General features: G+C 32.6%; 1 protein-coding gene across 2 annotated transcripts in view; it reads right to left on the reverse strand.

Annotated features, from left to right (window-relative positions):
• LOC113518905 (angiotensin-converting enzyme-like) overlaps positions 1-21,387 on the reverse strand; it is a 244,579-nt gene that overhangs the window by 25,556 nt on the left and 197,636 nt on the right. The window lies entirely within an intron of this gene.

Genomic DNA, 21,387 nt, shown 5'->3' on the forward strand with positions numbered 1-21,387 from the left:
CCCCATGATAAATTCGGTAGAAGATGCACAGAGACGCAACATCTCTGCGCAGTTTCAATGGGTCAAGTCGGACAGTAAGGCGTTGACTATCGATAATTCGAGCCGCCCGACTTTGAATGCGGTCTAACGGAAGGAATATATATTCCATATGCGGCCTGACTTGGGCTTTATATAATTTCAGGCGGTGTTCTAGCATGAAATATCGTCTCACCCTATTGAGCACTCCTTACTTTTTGGAAGCATCTTAGCCTTCTCCTCCAGATGACCTCAAAACTGGACGTCGCAAGATATATCAACGCCCAGAATTCCTAGACTTGACTTTTTATCAAGGGAAGTGCCCTGAAAGTGAGGAGATACGACAAATAAACGCGCAGACTTGTGTCTTTTTGGGGTTAAATTGGACAAGATTTTGTTCACCCCAGATCGAAACTTGATGGAGTGAAGTTTCGATTTCAGACACAAGTCTATTTCATCGGTATTTCTTTGCATGACCGGTATATAATGTATCTCCTGTACTGTCGTCCGCATAGCAATGAATATTACTTATCTGTAACATATCATTGATATGCAGAAGGAGTCGGAGATAGTACACAGCCTTGCGGGACACCAGCATTCAAAGGTTTTAAATCAGAGCATGCACCGTCGACTACGACCTTAATGCTACGTTCCTTGAGAAAACTGGCGACCCAAATGCACAGTCTCGCAGGCAACCCAAATGAAGGTAGCTTTGAAAGCAGCGCTCTATGCCACACCCGATCAAAGGCCTTCGCAATATCCAGACTAACTTACTCTCGATTGCCACTGCCCATCGGTGTGTTAAGTAAGCTAAAAGATCACCGGCCGAACGTCCCTGTCGAAAGCCATACTGGCGATCACAGATCAGCCGGTGCTCTTCTAGGTACCGGAGCAGTTGACGGTTAATGATGGATTCCATAACCTTCGAGAATAAGGAAGTGATAGCTATGGGCCTATAGTTAGCTGGATCTGAGCGATCTCAGTTTTTAGGGATCGGATGCACCAGAGCAGTCTTCCAAAACTTTGGGACTATGCCCGATGAGTAGCTAAGCCGAAAAAGACGCGTAAGAACCGGAGCCAACTCTGGTGCGCACGTCCTAAGCACAATTGGAGGAATACCATCAGGCCCACTCGACTTATGGATTTCGAGGGAGAAAAGTGCTCTACGCACTGAGCTATGCGTGAATTTAATGTAAGGCATAGAGCTCCTACAACACGTGATGGTCGGTGGTGGTTTCTCCCCGTCATCCAATGTCGAGTTTGACGCAAAGATGGATCCAAGAAGATCGGCCTTTTCTTTAGCGTTCTGGGCCAACGAGTCATCCTCCCTGCGCAAAGGTGGAAAAGATGACTTACAGAAATTCCCTTGTGCAGCTTTGGCAAGAGACCAGAAAGCTCGAGTCCCAGAGGGCAAATAGTCTCTTATTCTACTAATATGCTCATTCGCTGTGGCTATAACTCTTTTGAAAGACCTAGAGGCAGAGTTATACTTCTTTTAAGAGCACTGGTGTTAGGATTTTGATAGGAAGTGTTTCAGACGAGATGCTGTTCTAGGAGGTCCAATTGCCGACGGGCACCACAGTTAGGAATAAATAATTCCATATCAGCAATGGAATCGGCAAGTCGGGATCATCCAGTGTGAATGCCTCCATGGGTAAGATACAATATATAGAGTCGGATCGTAAGAGGCACTTCGCTCCGCACCAAACAGTGATATATCCAAGCGGGGCTTCGACGGAGATCACATAGTTGTCTGGGCGGGTGGTAGAAGGTCCAGCAGTGAAGGTGAATGGTCCAACACATCAGGGATTCGCGTAGGCGAGGAAACAATTAAGCCAAAGCAAATCATGAACAGATTCCCGCATATTGTAATTCGGCATGGTGGGCATTAAAGTCGCCAACAATCACGACTTCAGCGGAAGGAATCTGCTCAAGCAGGGAATCTGTAGCCATTTGGACGTGCTCAATTACAGTGTTAACTGTATAGGCACGCATAGATGCGGGGATCATTGCAATCTACGCGCAGCCATAGAATGGACAGGTCCGTACCTTCAAGAGTCCCAAGGCGTCGACAGCAGATATCCTCTCTGACATACGCACATACACCGGCACGCGAAACAAAACAATGTTCAAGCTTATACCCCGGGTAGGTCCGGTATGATGTTTCGTTAGGAGGGGATATCTGTGTCTCCGTGAGGAAGAGCAATGCCGGCCGCGCCGTTTCTAGGTGGTGGTGGACAGCGTTCAGGTTTGAATGAATCCCCTAATATTCTCACATTGAGCAAAACGCAGAAGTCTTGCTCTGTTTGCCCTTGGTCCCATAAGCGGAATTTTGCCCCCCCAGAATAGCGTGGTTGCTCGAGGGAGGATTCTCCAGCAACATGGCTGCTGGTATTGTACGTTATTTTTTTAAATTCCACTGCCATGGTATTGAAAGATGGGGGGACGGAGTTGGGGGAGGATTTTAGGATAAGGAAGGGGATGGGTATAGGATTGACTCCCTCACTCACCATACGGAATGTGGTCGCACTAAAAGTGCGGCCACTTATAACTTCCCCGGTCGAGCCGGCCCATTCATGCTGCAATACCATATGGTATTACAGCGTGGCTCTACCACCTATAAACTAATAATAGACTTCCTTATGCCATACATTGTTATTTATGTGAGTAATAGGTATTATATTTTTACCATATGATTTCTAGTTTATGTTATTAAGAAACTTCTATTTTCCTGGAAAATATATATTTTACAACAACAAACGACTTAAATTATAATAATTATATCCGATATCTATATATAGTTTTTCTGGATATTGGTGATCACCCATTTTTTTTTTGATGGGTGAAAATGGTATAGTAACCCCGCCTGCGCTAACGAGATACGCTGGCGGAGCACCAGTGAAGGGTGATAGATGAGAATGAAAACAGGCCAGTTAGCCCATTATGATGAATTCATCAGGAAGTAACCATGATAGTTTCCAGGGAGAACCGCGAGGAGGTCAACCTGGTTGGGTATATTGCTAGCAATGGGATTCTAAGTCTCAATTACTAACAATCGCTTTCCCCCCGGTGATCACCCATTACAATATCGCCCTTAACAGTCAGATATCTAAATTCATTACGAGCGGATTTTTCTTTTTGATAGTTAATATGTATGTAATTGGGCCAATATATGTATAGATATTGTAACTACATAATATAGATATTTCTATATAGTACCCACCCCCCTCTAAATAGAATACTGAAACTGAACCATTAAAATTTAATTTAATTATTGTTAAAATTCATTCACAAACAGCAGATAAATCGCATAAGGTAGCTACATACAAGAAATACAATCAAAATTACTTGATTCGATTACATCTATGCTAACAGGTTTATTAAAAACAAACTGAAATTACATTATTGTACAAATTCTCGCGAATTCATTATCGTAGCATTAGCGAAAGACGCAAAATCAGAGAATAACTAGCTTTTACCCGCGACTTCATCTGCGCGTCTAGTATATGTTCACTAACCGAGATAACTAGTAGCCTATATCTTTCTCTATACCTTATAGTATATTAGACTAAATTTCATACTAATTAGTTAAGCCGTTAATGCATTATAAGGTAACTAACTCACTTTCACATTTTTAATGAATGAATAAGTTTATTTGTATTATACAATATAGAGAATAAACAAGACAATTAATAACTGTAACGATATAAATATATTAATATTAATAAATACAGTAACGCCCTCTTATTGCTGAAAACAATCTTTTAAAGACAACCTTAGGGCAATGGACTAATTGTACAAGTAGGTATGATGATATTGTATAATTAAAAAAAATAAAATTTGATATATGTATGTTAAATATAAATTAAATTATAATATAAATTAAAACATTTTTAATACAAATCTTTGTCATTGATTAATTTACTTACTTAATTTGTGAAATCTATTAGCACTTTTTATATTATATAATTTCTAAGTATAACCAAACAAAGCAAATCTTAAGAAATCGTATTTGAACTTAGATAGTCGATTTAAAAAATATATGATTTAAAAGTATTTGTTAACAAGTCCATTTGTATATAGATGATTTGAATTTGAACCTGGACCTACTACCACGTCATTGTTTCATAAACAATTTGAACAATACAATGTATTGTGCAAATTCCGCGAACCCATTATCACAGCAATAAAGGAATACAGAAAACTGTATATTAATAACCGAATCACGAAACGAAACATTTTTTTTAATGTCCCTACAATACGGGCTATTCATTATATATTTCTTTAAAGGGGTCACAGCGATGAAAAGAAAATTAAAGACCGGGCGTTCCTAAAACGATTGTTGCTTTCATCTCTAGAACATCTTTCAACAGAGGAGATATTAAAACTACATCAAGTGAGAAATCCGAAGGGATTTTTTTATGTAAATTCTGCAATCTATTTTGATTGAGTATTCTTGGGTCAGTGGATGCTTTTGTTTATGAGTTTGTATTATGATAGTACTCAGTATTGATGTGACTTGTACAGAAACCATTATTTCCTCAAATTCGCTAACAAAAGACTTAGAGAAAGAAGAAAGAACAGATTCCTTGTTAAATATAAGCCTTACTAATTGAAAGTCACGCAACCATATTATTAAACATTTAAATGTGTTCACCATTAAATGTATACAATAGGTTACATGTATTTACGTGTATAAATTCTTTGTATACCCTGTGACAGTTAGTGACATTTGGGCTTTAATGTTTCTCTTAAGGAAAAAAAAATAAGGAAAATCCTTTACAAAAGAACAACTTGATAAAACAAAGAAAACATAATTTAAAAAAGAAGAAACGATGTTCTGTTTTTTATCGTAAATAAATATTTTCAAATTACAAATTAAACTCAACTCACATAGAGAGAGCAAATTTCTATAAAAGAAGTATATTTTTTGTTAGTAATATAGCAAATAGAAAAAATAAAATTATTAAAGATTTTGGCACTAATTTTAATAGCTATGCTTTTTTGCTTTTTGGGTCCTATGCATGAGAATTCTTAAATGTATATTAAATTTAAACAATCAACAATAAATTAAACAATAAATTTAAATAATAAGTGTCTAGTGTGATTATGCAAAATATACAATATATATCAATTATGAGTTTTAAACACAAATCGTATATTATAATCACTTCATCATATTAGCCTTTAACTGTTCACTGCTGAATATATACCTCCCATTTTTGCCAGTAGTTGCTACACTAGAGGATTGGCAACCACAGTTAGACTTTAAGGATGTTTTAAGAGGGACGCTGCTGCCAATCTGTCTCGCTCATTTAGTCGCCTCTTACGACACCAACGGAAAAGAAAAGGGTGCCCTATTCTATACCGGGACCATACGGCCAACTCACTAATATAACTCAAATATGAATATAATATTAAGACAACAAAAGTCTAAACATGAATAAATGATAAGAAGGACAAAAAATTATGGAAGAATGTCTGAAAAACAGATACGCGTAAAAGGAGTGTTCGAGTATAACAAATGATAGAGATTAGTATAAAAGGGAAACATACAGCAGCTACCATATCATACCACACAATAGGATAAAGGTAATGATGATTAAAGTAGACTGTATTAAGAAAAAAATTAGTACTACTTGTATTGTTAATTAAAAATTAGATACATATATGCGCTAAAATTATTGTATATTTAGGCACTTTAGTAAGCAAAGTTTACTTTATACAATTTTGATGACTTATCTGAGATTCTTAACTTTGGAAAAGCAGACGTGAGCTTGCGAGATCAAAGGTGGAATAAGTTTTCATAAGTATATTTCCAGTAATGTCAGTTAAATGTTGCAACATCTATGTTTACAGACAGACATTTTAATATTATTATATTATAGAATAACTAATAATTTACATTAAAATAATTATATAAAGTTCCTAAAATGAATTTTTAAATAATATACATTTATTGTTCCCCGAAAAGTGACTTTAATCTTGTACACTGATAAAACAGATGTTTCGAAGATACACTATATTGTAAATATCTAAATTTAAAACTTAAATTCGCATGTTTACATTTGGATATTACTTCGCTACTAGTAGTTTTTTCCTTTGCTAAGATAAACTGCAACTTTATTGCAACTGAAATTAAAATAGAACCAATACTGAATTAAAATTCTGAAAAATTATTTTATTGTAAAAATATGTTCATGAATGGAGTAATGTAATCGTTTAAATCATCAAAGGATGGCTGTAAGAAATCCCTCTAAGCGATAAGTCCGCCATTGTATATTAAATCTTTTAATAAGTCTAATATAAATTATGTACAGTAAAGATTTTTACAATTAATATTTTTACAGTTAATATTCTGATAAATTAAATACCTACTTTTAGAAGTCGCGTAAATAATTAAAGGCAACGTAAATTAACGCATAAGAGTAACTAGTATTAAATATTTTATAAAATTTGTAATTTTATTTTTATACTCGTATACCCAAATCCTGTTTCACACTATTCATTCGCGTTTATCTCCAAAACTGTTAAACTGATTTTAATGATATATTATATATATTATTTTACATATATATTATTTGCTTCAACTTGATAACAGGATATGTTTTTATTCCAGTGAGAAATAAAGGTAGATGATGATTAGGGGCAAAACAACGTTTGCTAGATCACCCAGCAATCGTTACTTGTCTTTACTAATATTATAAATTATGAAAGTGAGTTTGTTTGTATGTTATCTATTTATTAGCGCTATATCAGATTAACCAATTATTATAAAATTTGGTGACTCTATGGGTTTGAGAAAAAAATAGAGTACTTTTTATCTCGGTCAGTGAACATATCACAGTTACGCGGACAAATTCGCATGTAGAAACTAATACTACATATTTTTAGTATTAAAAAAATATTTTACTTCATTACATTGAATATAAATCTGGTCCCAGATTACACGGTTTGTTCAATACGTTCACAACTTCTCTCTCTTAAGGCATTCAACAGTAACCCAAAGTTTTATTGAATCACATCAGTTCTTTTTATCTTAAATGCTCCACTTTCTCCTTCACTTGAAATATACAGCTTGTATATTTATTTTCATTTAGGTACACGGAAAGGAAATGATTTTTGAGTTTGCTTTCATTTATTTTAGCCTTAAATTTGAAATCTTAATGATTTATAACTTATTTTTATTGAATTTAACGGTTTTTGAAAGAATAAAGTGTTTAGAAAATTTTAAAGCTACAGAAAGGTCAATTTCTGAAATTTTTAAACTCTAGTTACTATGTCAGGACAGGAAAAGATAGATTTTTAGTATTTTTTTTGTTACTACGTAATGGATCAAATGTATAAAGATATAGTTAAAATTCAAACGACGAGACTGTATTTTCTAAATTTAATACATATTATGACATTTTAAGTTATCTCTTGAACAAATCAGGAGTATATTATAATAAACAAACATAACAGGAGTTATTGCGTTTGAGTTCATATTTTAAAATAGCAAACCTATAAATCATAATAATAAAAAGGTAAACATAATACGACCCTTAATTTTATCTTACTTCTTACTAATATAATAAAACTATAACTTAGGAAAAAGGTCTTAATAGTAGCCGAAATAATATTGAAAAAAAGTTTCAGTTAATTTGTGTATGTCTATTTATCTATTTGTTGCATATTGAATAAGGTTTTACAATTGTATTCTTAAAGATCTAACTTAAATTCTATATTTCGATGTTTCATTATTATTAATATTATTTATAAACACACATTAATTAAAAACACATACACGCACGCACGCATGCACGAACGCACGCACGCACGCACGCACGCACACGCTCGCGCACGCATGCACGCATGAACGCACGTACACACGCACGCATGCACATACACACACATGTATATATGTAGGTGTGTGTTTTATCGTGATACATCTAAAATTATTTTATTATAACTTCTTCCATAATTCACGCGTGCAAAGCTGCGAGCTAGTGATAAATGAAAACAAACAACTGACTCTAACCGACTCTTTAGTAGCCTGCCCAAAAAGTTCATGCTCTCATCGAAATCCTGGCTCTATTACAACTAGGGTAGTATAATCGAAAAGTAAACCCGTAGTTTCTTTGTTCTGTTAAACAAATAGGTATTCCAATCACGTATCATGTTCAATTACTTTCTTCACAGACTACTAAACGTAGGCTTTGGTGCGGCTTAGCTATGACGTAGGTGAGGACAAGGGTTGCTCTTTAGTTTGCCGTTACAGTATTCGGCTTTGTTTGTTGACAGTTTTTATATATTGATTGTAGATGTTTTATTTCCTTTTGTTTTTAAACGATTTCTAAATAGAGGAGGTTCTTAATTCGTCTTTATTTATGAGTATATTACGCAGTTGCATTGTCAATTCTTTTTGGAATCTATATTATTTAATGTCTATATGGATCTGAAAGTAATTTTGAGATTGAACCAAAAAAGCTGCTTAAAGATTTAAATCACCTTAATTAAAACAGACCTATGAATCTATTGCAGGCTTTGGAAAATATCTGCTAAGAAGAACCCACAAAAAACTTAACAGTCTCTCTTAAGTACTCTTTTAAATCTTTGTTAATATTTATATGCATTTATTTAAATGTACTATGTCTAAAATTACAACTGAAAACACGCTATTCCTCATACTAAATTCAAATATTTTAAATATAATTTGTTTATGAACAATAAATGCTTTAGTATTGAGTGCCTTGCAATTATAACATTTATTTAGTCTTCAGTGTAGGATATCTTATTGTAGGAAATATCTGAGGACACAATCCAAAACACAAAACAAGGACTAGTGTAAAATAGACTCACGTTACACAATTCATAATAGGATTTGCTTTGCATAACCCGCCAACTTCAATAGGTTTCTCAGACCGAGGACGTAACATTAATGGAATTACTACATTTACATGGGCGGGTTACAATTCCTAGTATGATCCGTATACGGCAAAATTATAAACTCGCCCACATATAACCAGTTTTGTTAAAAGTTTGTTTTTTGAATTGAATACTAAACTACTGTCAATTTGTTATCTATTCTTATTTCTTATCAATAAGGCTGAATTAGACACGAAAACATTGTGATTATTTTTTGTCTAATTCGTTACGATTGGCTAACAAACCCGTTTTCGTCCTCGCCTATCATCTCTAATTGATGTCTCGCTAGCCTATACCGATAGATAGCACAGGCAGGATTACCGTTTCATTTTTTTCATTTTAAAAAGAACTCTATCTATGCATGTGGCATATATTTTTCATCGTAATATCGTAGATATTCAGTGTACGCTGTGAAAGCTTAGTACCATGTCTCACTACTAAAACAAAACACCTCTCTACTCTTCTTTTAATTTTTACGTTATCGTTACTACAAGCATGAGATAGAAAGAAACAGTAACGTTCGGCTTCTTGCTTTCTTTCTCATACGTATGCTAATTAAAACATATCTGCTGATACCTATAGGAAGGTAAGAGTGACTGGAGAATAATAAAAATCGACGTCACGTAAAACTGTGTACATTTTGAACTAGGTGAAAAAAAAGAAACGCAAAAAATAAATTAAAAATTTGAAGTAACCCCATAACGCCTGAACAGATCTTAAGAACCTCGAGTTGGCTTTCAAATAAAAAACACCCGCATTATAAACAGTCCATTCGTTTAGGAGCTACGATGCCACTCAGACATACAGACACGTAAAACTTATAATACCTTTTTATGTGACTTGAATTAAGAATATCAAAGAAAATAAAAATATATATATATATATATATATAAAAAAGGTTAACTGTTGCTAACCTGAGTTGCTAGTAACAATTAGCATATATTCGTAGACACAATATTATTTTTACCGACATTTAGAAATCACAGTTAACATCCGTATTCTGCTATCTAAATAGGCGGCTAGGGTTAGCCCTAGCCACATCTAAACACTAATTAATAATTCTTGTAAGAAAATCTAATACTAAAAGTAAATAAATCGATTATTCATTGTCTCTAAATTGGAAACAAGTACTCCTAATCGTTTTTCCAGGGAAGTTAGAAAGTTAAACAAAACTTCAAATTGGATTCATTAATTTTGGCACCATGACTTCCAATTAAAACACTTTTAGCTTTTTTTCTTAATTAATTTGCTAGTTCATTTGTAATTTTATTTCAGTCAATAGAATAATTACAACTGAAATTAGTTAAAACGCTCTAAAAGGAGTTAAACTTTGACGAAAATGGAAATTTATTTTAATTTTTATAAAAAGAAAAAACAGAAAAGTAAATTTTTGGTAAGATTGTGAAAGATATGCTTTAATGGTATTTGGTAATAAATACAAACCCCTATTTCTGCCTTTCGACTCAAATTCATATAAGTTGTAGATACTTTTTTTACCAGAGGGTTTTGTACAAAGTTATCTGTATTGTTACTCGTGTTTGTGCAGTCAAATACGGGCAGTTGCATTGTTATGTTTTATTTCAAAGTAGTATTGAAATTTTTGTATTTATATTCATAAATTTTACTACCGTATCTTTGTAGCGTTATCAAAGTATACATTAGTTTTTTGAAGTGCCAACAAATGAGAGTTGTTATGGGTGTTACAGCGTTCTATGATGACCATGGTATGGTTTATTTCCATAAGAAATGGTTATCATTTTTATCAGTTGGGCCATCAGTTAATCTGTTACTCTAAATTTCACAAAAAAATTTAAGTAACATTGTAAAATAAATTTACAACTGATTAGAGATGTAACTATTTGAATTCCTTTCTTGATAGTCCATAATACAATGTTTCCGCTTAAGTGGCTTTATATACTCGTAATGGCGCTACAGAATTGATTCCGTTGGCGAAATTATGGGAATTACAGTTGTTAGATAATTTATTTGACAAGAATATTAAATTAACCAAATTGTCAGTCCGTAGGAAGAACGATCGGAAGCGTTTAGGATTTATGTTGTCGCTTCAGATTCAGATAAAAATTGAGAGAAATCCCAGTTACATATTTCGAAACAGTTCGCGTAATGGAGGTGCCGGATGTCTCCGAACTAGACATTTTGAATTACGTCAAACCTCGGAGCTGTAAAACATTTTTGCCGTGCCACTTTATTCTTGCAACTGCTTATTTTGCTTGTCGCACTGAATTGCCATAATAATTCTCATCCGAGTAAATTCAGCTGTGAATTATTTATGTATTTCTATTATTTGTCATGTACTCGTAGTATGAGCTTTGCTTGGTTTTTTTTTTTTTTTTACAACACAGGGGGCAAACGAGCATGCGGCTCACCTGATGGTAAGTGACTACCGCCGCCCATGGTCACCCACAACACCTACGGCATTGCAGGTGTGCTGCCGGCCTTTTAAAAAGGAATATGCTCTTTTCTTGAAGGTTATGTTGTCATATCGGTTCAGAAATATTATAGATAACGCTGTGTTATCTAATTAATTTTATCATCACATCAGCCGTCTACTGCTGAACATAGGCCTCCCATATAAGGGGAGTTTTAAGAAGGGCGCTGCTGCCCATCCTTCGACCATAAATATAAATTCTTTTAGATGCCTCTTACGACACCCAGAGAAAAGGAAGGGGTAGCCCATTCCATGCTGGGACTACACAGTTATTAATTTTATTAAAAGTAAAAATGTATACATATGTGAAAATAAACTAGAATAAATGACGTTAGCATGAATGAGTGACGAGTGAAAGAGATGCATGATACGATGATATGATGACGACGAACATGGTGTTACGTTTTAATTTTGTAAAAGTATTTACGTTGCGCTTATAAAAGTCTTAAAATTAAATATCTTTCATTTTCTGCCCACGACCACCCACACGCAGTTGAATATGCTGTCCTGTACAACAATAACAAACTTATTAAATTATATAAGCTGTACCTAAGAGATGTGCAATATTAAAGCCCAAAACAAAATATTTACTAGAATAGCAAAAAATACGAACAAATAAACTTTGATAGTGAATGACTGCCTTTCTATTTATTAATTGTCGAATATAATGAAATATATCAATATCTAGAGGTTTTTGTTTACAATATAATTAAATTTTGTTTACAAAAATAAACGACTGCAATTGTGTCAAAATCCAATCATGTTGATGTTAAAACTAAACTAATGAACCGATTTTGATAAAATTTCTATAGAATCTATCTATAAGTATATCCTTTTAGATAAAAAAGATTTTCCAAAACAGTTTACAACTGACGAAGTTATGAAGTCACAAACATAAAAAAAAATACAACAAAATTAAGAATCTCCTTTTTAAAGTTTATTGAAAATGGTATAAAAAAGTAAAACAAAATTCCCACAAAATTTAACTTAGTACCATTTACATTTGAACGATACAAAGTTAAAATACACGTATACATGTATATATATGGATTTACTTCAATAATCTTGGATTAACATATCAATTCCACTGGAATAATATTACCTATTACAATCTATTGATATTATTGTCTCAGAGTAGATATCAAACATAAGGTTTAATACTGAAATCAAGAAGTTCCATTCAAATAACGATTAATAGATTATGGGATGCTCATTCAATCATCTATTTATGATGATAAAATGATAATTTAGAATCAATAACACTACAATGTTTCGTCAATTTAATTTGTCAAATAAAATAAAATACTCTTAACATAATACAATATTGTACAATAAAATATTATCTTATAATAATTTTAAATAAGCATCTATTGCTTTTAAAGTAATGTTTCCTTAAAAACTGATTATAATTACTCTTCTCACTACAAAAGTTACCTGGAATAGATAAGTAGATAAAGCTGCCCATTATTTTTATCTTTTAGATCCTATCTTTCTACTTATAAAAATATTTAAGTACATTGATTTTCTTTCTAATTAAATCTCAACGAAAAAAATTAAGAATTAATAATTTAAAATTTTGTAGTCTTAAAATGTTAAGAGAATTAATTACTGTTATTATATTATTATTATTTTCTTTTACTTTTTTTATTATATTACATTGAAATACTCTTTCATTCGCGATCTTAATAGTGTTGTATTGAATAATAAGAAACTAAAAAAAGCATTTTAGTTTTCATTATAAGAACCCCTATGTGTGACTAGAAAAGAAAATTCTATGTCGGAAGTGCCACGCTACCCAGTTACAATATCCAATTTGGTGCGCTGTCTTTCAAAGTAATAATTTGCACTCGTACCAACACGGTTGTCGGAGAAATGCATTTATAGATATCTAAAGTCGATCGATATTCTTTCCATTTTAGTTATTTGCGCTAGGAAATGTTCGGAGCAAATGTTGATGTGGCGTGATCAAATATTCAATTGAGTTGGTGTAGTTATGACTTTATTCTAAAAACTTTCTGCCTGCAACTAAACATGCGTAAATTTCATAAGTAGGAAAACTACAAACTTGACCACTTCTCAATGGAGTATTAGAATAAATCATACACCAGATTTTAAGAGTGACCATCGGCAATACAAAATGTGAATACCGCATCTAATTTTATGCAATAGTTTTTGTTTGATGAACAAGAACAATCGTGCAGATAGATGAAATTTCTAAAACTTATTGTTTTGGCATCTATTGCTGTTATTAAAACTCCTCTTATTAGGTAATTTTTCCTAAATATCTTCCATGTACAAATATCACCTTGTATTATTATATTAGTAATATTAAAAATACAACCTCGTGATCGCTTAGTTATTGAGTTAATATGTTTATTGAAGCGAATCTAAATCTGAAATCACTTCGGTATCATAACGTGTAAGCCAGTAACCATTTGTACTGAGGCTCTCCTCAGTAACTTTCTCAATTAAGCACATCGTCACAGTTGTTATGACCTGAACTTTAGATTTAGTCAAATATTATATTTACAAATACTATATATCATCATTGTCATATTAGCCGTTAACAGTTCACTACCGAACATAAGCCGCCCCCCCCCCCATAAGGGAGAGATTTTCCAGTAGTTGCCATGCTTGACAGGCAAGTTGGCAATTGTAGTTAGACTTTGGTGATATTTTAAGAGAGACGCTGTTGGCTATTCTTCGATCATTAAGTTTCTTTAGTTTTTTTAGACATCCAAGGGGAAGGAAGGAGTGACCCTTTCTATGCAGGGGCTACAAGACAAATATATATTTATAGTCCAATATATATTTACAAATATTATTTATATATTTCTGCAAAAATCCGTATATTGGTAAACCTTAGGTTGCATTAATAAATCTTAGACTTTACCAATCTGGGTTGGTATTGTATTTTATATAAAAAATAATATTTTTTTTACTTTTACCAAACCAATGTTTGTTTACTACTATATTTAACGTTTAAATGGCTCAACCAGTTGTTATAAATTTTAATTCAATTTTGAAATATAATGCAGATGTCAGTGCAAAAAATATGTAAACATTTTACGAACAAACATTGACGTGACAAACTTTATGTTCATATAAATATTTAAAGAACTCACTCGCTTCTTGCAATTCTGAGATTTTAAATATTATTGCGGTACTTACACTTAAATTTGTGTTCGAAATATATTTTCTCTAAAAGTAGTCTCTGCTAAGTGTGGAGAGCGTTCTTATTTTTATTTATGAATTTGTGAGAAAAATATTAATAACAGGGATCTTTGGTTTTCATTTATAATGTAAGTATAAAAAATAAGTATGGTTCTTCTATATACAATTACACACACATACATATATAACATTTACAATCAATCAACTAGTTTACCGAATATAAGGCAATATAAGAAAGGAATATAAATGAAACTTATGTGATATAAAAAAACGGTAATAGTCGCAATTCAATCATATCAATGACCTGGTTCTCAAGTAAAGAGCCCTGTGAGAAACCAGACAGTACATATTTAGTGACACAGCTTAATACACCCACCAATAATAATCACCGCGAATAGAATCCAAAAATTCATACAAAATAATATATTGTTCTCTAGTTGCTAGAATTTATTTTTTCTTTCACAATCCCTTAACAAATAAACTAGTCTTCAAGTTGAATCCAATAATTTTGGAAGAAAATTGCACCTTTACGACTTACATAGACTTTAGTCTAAACGCTACTATCTCACAGTAATATCCTTGGATGTATGCCAAGACCGCTATAACCAAGTGTCGTCTAGACCACGTTGTGGACTAACATTGGGCATACATTGTTCCTTGCAGTTTGTATAAATTATCAACAAGGAATGTTCACGAGCCGCAAACTTATGGCTCATCGGATCACAATAATGAGATTTTCTTACTCTAGTAGTAGAAAAATTAGCTATCATTAGCGGTATTTATCGTAGTCTAAAAATACCGCTAATCATTAACCTCTAATCATCATTAACCGCTAATCACTAACCGAATGACATGTCATTAATTATCGTTTATTTTTAAGCGACATCCAAAAGAAGAATCTACTCATCTATATTTTAGTAGTTACCGATTATCAATCGTTTTTTATTATTATTTTACAGTCAATAGAGTTTACTTTCCTGCTTGACCTATAATAATATTTTGATGATTTAAGTCATCGTGTTTCTTTGCATATTAAAAAACTGACTGTCGCAAAGCAAAAATCTATTTTGTAGACATTCGCGTATTTTCCGCGTAACAAATTCTATCACACTAATAAAAACAGCGTAATATCGCGAAGAACTTGTTATAACAACTTAAGGGTATTAGACTACAAATAAGCTATCTGTTAAGTTATTTTATGTGAGCTCCGTGATCAGATTACAGCCACAAAGCCATAAGAAAGGTACTTAGTCTCAAGTTACAAGTGTTTTCGGGAAGCGTAACACGTCTTACACGATGTGGAATGCTTTATATCCTACCAATATAATTAGAAAATTAGTTTCGATGTATGTTTTTTTAATTACGTTTGATTTACTGGATGAACAGCTCAAATATAAAATATTTTTACCATGATATGATTATGCAGCAAAACTATTATTACATATTCTACCTATCCATATGTGCTTAGAAATGAATATATTTTATCATGTCGTCCATCAAACTGTTTATAATTAATGCGCTCCATCTTAATTTGCTTGGAAGAAATAGGTTTTAGCGATAAGGCCGCGTATTGTTTTGTCGGTGTGACCTTTTTTCTAGTTATTTTTTTTTTATTTGTAAATGTTTAGTACTGCTAGTAGTCCCTTATAAATAAAAAATTGCAGCTGGACAGGAATATTAAGTAAGTTTTCCAATCAATAGTTGAATCTATTGATAGTTGTCAGATGATTGAGTACTCACAATAGTAAATAGAATAATATTTTTTTAATGGAATTTTTAAAAAGAATAATATTTTTTTTAAATGGTGTAAATTATATTAAGACGCTAGATAAACTTAGGCCGGCCCTATAAGTAAAAAAAAAGTCACAACTTTCATATTCACAATATTAGTAGAACTAGAAGGAAGTATCTTGTATAAAGAATGAAACCGATACAAAAAATACTTAAGCACAAATAAGCTTCGAACGCCCGCTCCTATTAACTCTATGTGAGTAGATATTTTTTATATGTAATGTTAAGCCTTATACTTTATATTGAACAAAATACGAATGTTTTATATCATAATACCAGTTAATTTTCTAATACCCCGAGATCTTGGGTTATAAATATGCTTAAGTAATAAAAAATCTCGTACAATTATTTCAAAATCTCGTCTCTCGATTACGTAAGAATGATTGACCATTTGGTTCTTATTATAATAATTGAAGAGGAATATATTTCACAGTACCTAACATTATAAGACTGAATCTGAAAGTCAAAAGCCGTGGCTTTGATCACGTGAATTAGTATATAAAGTACCTTATATAAACCTTATTAAAATTTTACTCAAATTCGAGTAACAACCATTAACGAAGATTACAAATTTAAACTGAAAAAATAAAATTTTACAAATTCAAGCAATCTGCAAAACTTTATGAATGCAGTACGTAGGTAATAAAAGGATAATCTTTCATATTCAACAATGAAATAATGATTACCCACTCATTTAGTATAACCACCTTTAACCGCGCGTTAAAGGCGCGTCTAACGTCCATTATCTGCACCGCCAAATACCGACTAACAAACAACACACAAGCTGTGTGTTGTTTGTTAGTCGGTATAAAGGAGAACTTAAAAGAATTCTTTGAAAGGAGTTCCTTATACTGTAATAACGTAGATAAGCACTAAGAATAGAATTCCCAAAATTCCCACAGAATGTGTGATAACGAAAAACGAGTGCGTAAGCCAATACCACTACAAGAACACGTGTGCAGATAATACACATCGCGTGCGTCTAACACTAGAATCATCTCGTTCTTATTGTGCCTTCTGCTGTCATTCCGTTCCAGTTATTACATTCACTAATGTTCACTCATATTCCACATTACGCCGCTGCAAATTACACGCGTGAAAATGCGGCGGTAAACGCAATTGTGGTTTACTGTTGGCGGAAATGCGTTTTGGACAATTTGTTTGATATTATTTTTAGGGAAACTATTATAGTTAGCGTTGGAGAATCTCGTTAATATTATATAAGATGTTTATAATATTCATATACTAAGTATTTGCTACATATCAATAAACAAAATATGATTTATTTGTATATTTCATTTGAAAAAATCTAATTTCACCTAATGTTTTTCGAGCGTGATCTTTTTCGTAATTTTCGTTTTAGTTTGGTTTGTTGTAACTGCTGTGTTTGAAAATAAAATATGGTTTTATATCGAAATGTCTATTTGTTACCAATAAATAAACAATTTTAAAATTAATGGCACAAATTAAGATAAAATTATTGCATTTGTCGAATAAAAATTTCACCAATGGTGTAAAATGACAATCCTTTATACGTAATATATGAAAAAGTTAACGCAATGTTAATAAACTTTATACCAATTTTCTATTTATTCCATGTAACATCGACTCTCATACATCGTGCCTCTATAATGAGGCTATTTCCTCAACATGGTTTTTCGTGACCCATCAATCAAGATACGAGCCCATCGTATGACGGTACCATGTATACGTCATGTTTACCAAAATGCTTTAACTTTCATATTATTTTTTTGCAAGTATTTACAGGCTATGGTAACCGTTTTCCATCAAGCGGACCGTATACTTTTTTGCGACTTCAGTGGTATAAAAAAAGTAGCTTTAATCAAGCAATCGTGATCTTTAACAGAGTTTGCTTGATTTTTGAATAATGATAATAATGCCATTTATTTAACAAAACAATAGGCAGACAATTACCACTATTCATTGTAAAAATATTTGTGGAAATGCAACGTATTATTTGTTAAAAAGGTCCCTACTGAGAATCGTGCGGTAGTCGATAGACTACAGTGCTGATTTTCAGCGGGGTCCTTCGGGTACACACATAAATCGAACCACTACGTGAAATAGTACACTGATAGTTTTACATCGACTTATGATCGCTAGTTAGAAATAAATTGCGATCCTTCAAAAGCTTTTTTTTAACATGATTCATAACATGTACTATATGGGACAAAGAAGGAGGTTACTTTTAATCCCAGTAAGTAAACATATCCTAGTCACGTGAACGAAGTCGCATCGTCTTCAGGTAAAAGCTAGTAAAATATAAATAAATAAACATAACATTTTATGAAAAACAATTTCTGTAATAAGGTTGTACAAATAAGATCATGTAGCACTAAAAAGTAATGAGATCTTGTATGGCCAAGCCCAATTAAGTGTAAGTAGTCATGATACGTCTAGGGAAAAGCCCTACTCAGTACAATAGCTATAATGTTAAAGATATGAGAAACATCGCAGCTTAGTAATTTGCTACGATCTCAAAGACCTCAAAGATCGTGAATTCGTATCTTACCGACCCCAATAATTTACGTTTCAATTCAATTTCTGATTAACTCTTTACATGGAAATAATTTCCATATTTAAGTCTGTTCACGGTTAGGTAAATGTGATTAGATTCAGTAATTTTACATTATATATTGTCTATAACGATTTAATGTTGCAATATAATGTAAATAATATGTTTCAATTGTTCTTACAATGGTGAGAGATAAGCAAGCAACGATACATCTGATGCTACATACAGGAGCATATTATGTTTTATTATTTCAGCTGTTAAATATCCACTGATGAACATAGGCCTTCCCCATAAGGGGAGTTTTGCTAGTAGTTACCATGCTTGGTAGGCGGGTTGACAACTGCATTTATACTTTGGTGATATTTCAACATTTACAGTATATAACATAGCATTTACAGCAGGATATGGACGTTTGAAATATCAAGGCTAACATGTGCATGTTAGCTATTAAAAAGAATCCTTATCACGCACAATTTATATTATATAATATCACAAAACATAATAAAACAAGAAAGGATACTAATTTCAGTATTAAATCGACTTACTATACCTACACATATGCTACAATAACACAGAAAGTACAATAACAGTAATGGTCAAACCGCAATTCTTTTCTTTACGAGGAACTATTTATCATTCAGAGTAAAAATACGGACCAACCTGTCCCTATTCATGCTAAAGAAAAATTCCCAAGAAAGTTCCAGTGAAGTTTTTTTTTAGACAAATCCGAAACTTGATAAATTCCACGGTCCCCTAAAAATAGGTTTTCAAACATTTTCGCTTGGCCATACCTATTTGTTTTCATCGTTGAAAATGTGTTTTTTGTGGAACACAAGGGACGGTAAACAAGCTAACGGCCCACATAATGAAAAGTATTAAACGCAGCCAATGGATATTCACAACACTATTGGTATTGATGACACCGTAGTCATTGACATGATTCTTGGCGTTAGTAACTGTCCATATGAACCTCTTTTATACATTTCTTTTTCTTAATTTAAATTTTATTCTTTTTTTAAAATATCTTTTCCTTTTTTGATTTCTCATTGTCGTCTTTATGTTTTACTATCTTCAAATCAACTGTCAAAACAATTATTATACTATGGATATTACTAATACTATATACAATTTAATACAATAATACAATTGTATATTCATCAACAATAACAACAACAACCTCCGTGACACAGTGATGGTTATGCTGATTTTCCTAAACGTCTCGAATTCGTTTGCAAGTCGGGCCAATTTAGAAAACAAAGTTTACTGGATTTTTTTACTGGATGTACTGGAGGGTGCCTGTGGGATGAATATTTGTTGTTTGGTTCCAATAACACAGGATATAACTTAAGAACAGACCAGGCCATTGGTGTTATAGTGTCGCACTTATTATTATTAGTTACATTAACATTAATAATAATTATTAACATTATTAATACTATGGGCATTTTTAATATTATATATGGTCTAAAATATCACCATTTCACTTCTAACTATTATAGTTATTTATAACTATATAGTAAAAAGGAGATTCATTATGTATTTTAGTAAGATTACACAGGATATCCTTTAAGACTATATATCAACTCGAGCATTTTTGCTTTATCGGTCTCAAACCACATGCGTGAATCGCCGAAATATAATTGGTTCTTTTAGGCCACGGATTAATACAATTCAGTGTTTTTTTTTTTTTTTAAATGAGATAATATCAAAGTTACCAAGAATGTTCCATTATAATAAAAAAAATCGATTTACACTATAGTCAGAAAGGTCTCATTTACATGGCTACTGAATAAATAATAGGATGCGATGTGAAACTATTATAATAATCCATACCCATAATATCCGCTTTCCTCCGAACTTCTGATTTTACGCTTTCGATTTTAACGTCAAAAAAGTCAACAATAGCCATAATAATATATTCATCACACGGTTATTCTGTCTGAGTAGAGGTTTCGCGGTGCCGTCACCCATTGTACGGATTCGATCTTTCGTCTGGATTGTCCTCAAATTATTGTAGAATCCTATTGTGTGGAATGCTCCTTTTGTCAAGTTAGTCTTATATGCACAATAGAAGTTCCCGCGACTTTTCTGGTTCAAAAACTGTGGCATTAGACATGTTCAAGAAGTAAGAAAGTTGGATGCGTTGATATATTTTTAAGGAAATTTGAAAAGGAGGGGATTCTCGATCTCTTTTTATTTTATGTGATTATATAGTATTACAACGCTAGTTTTGAATAGATTTTGATAATTAAGTTAAACTGATGGACACTATCATCATCATTATATTGACCTTTAACCTTCTACTGCTAAATATAAGCCTCTCTAATAGGGGTTTTTTTCAGTTACCACGCTTGGCAGGTGAGTTAGCAAGCGCAGTTAAGCTTTGGAGATGTTTTAAAAGGGGCGCTGCTGCTCATCTCTCGTCCTCCGTTAGTCGCCTTTTACGACACCACGGAAAATGAAGGGATGGCTTAGTTTATGCCGTGACGACATGATGATAAACAATGTACTAGAT

This window comes from Galleria mellonella, unplaced genomic scaffold, assembly GCF_026898425.1.
Source record: "Galleria mellonella isolate WM207_F2 unplaced genomic scaffold, CSIRO_AGI_GalMel_v1 utg44, whole genome shotgun sequence".
Taxonomy (NCBI): Eukaryota; Metazoa; Arthropoda; class Insecta; order Lepidoptera; family Pyralidae; genus Galleria; species Galleria mellonella.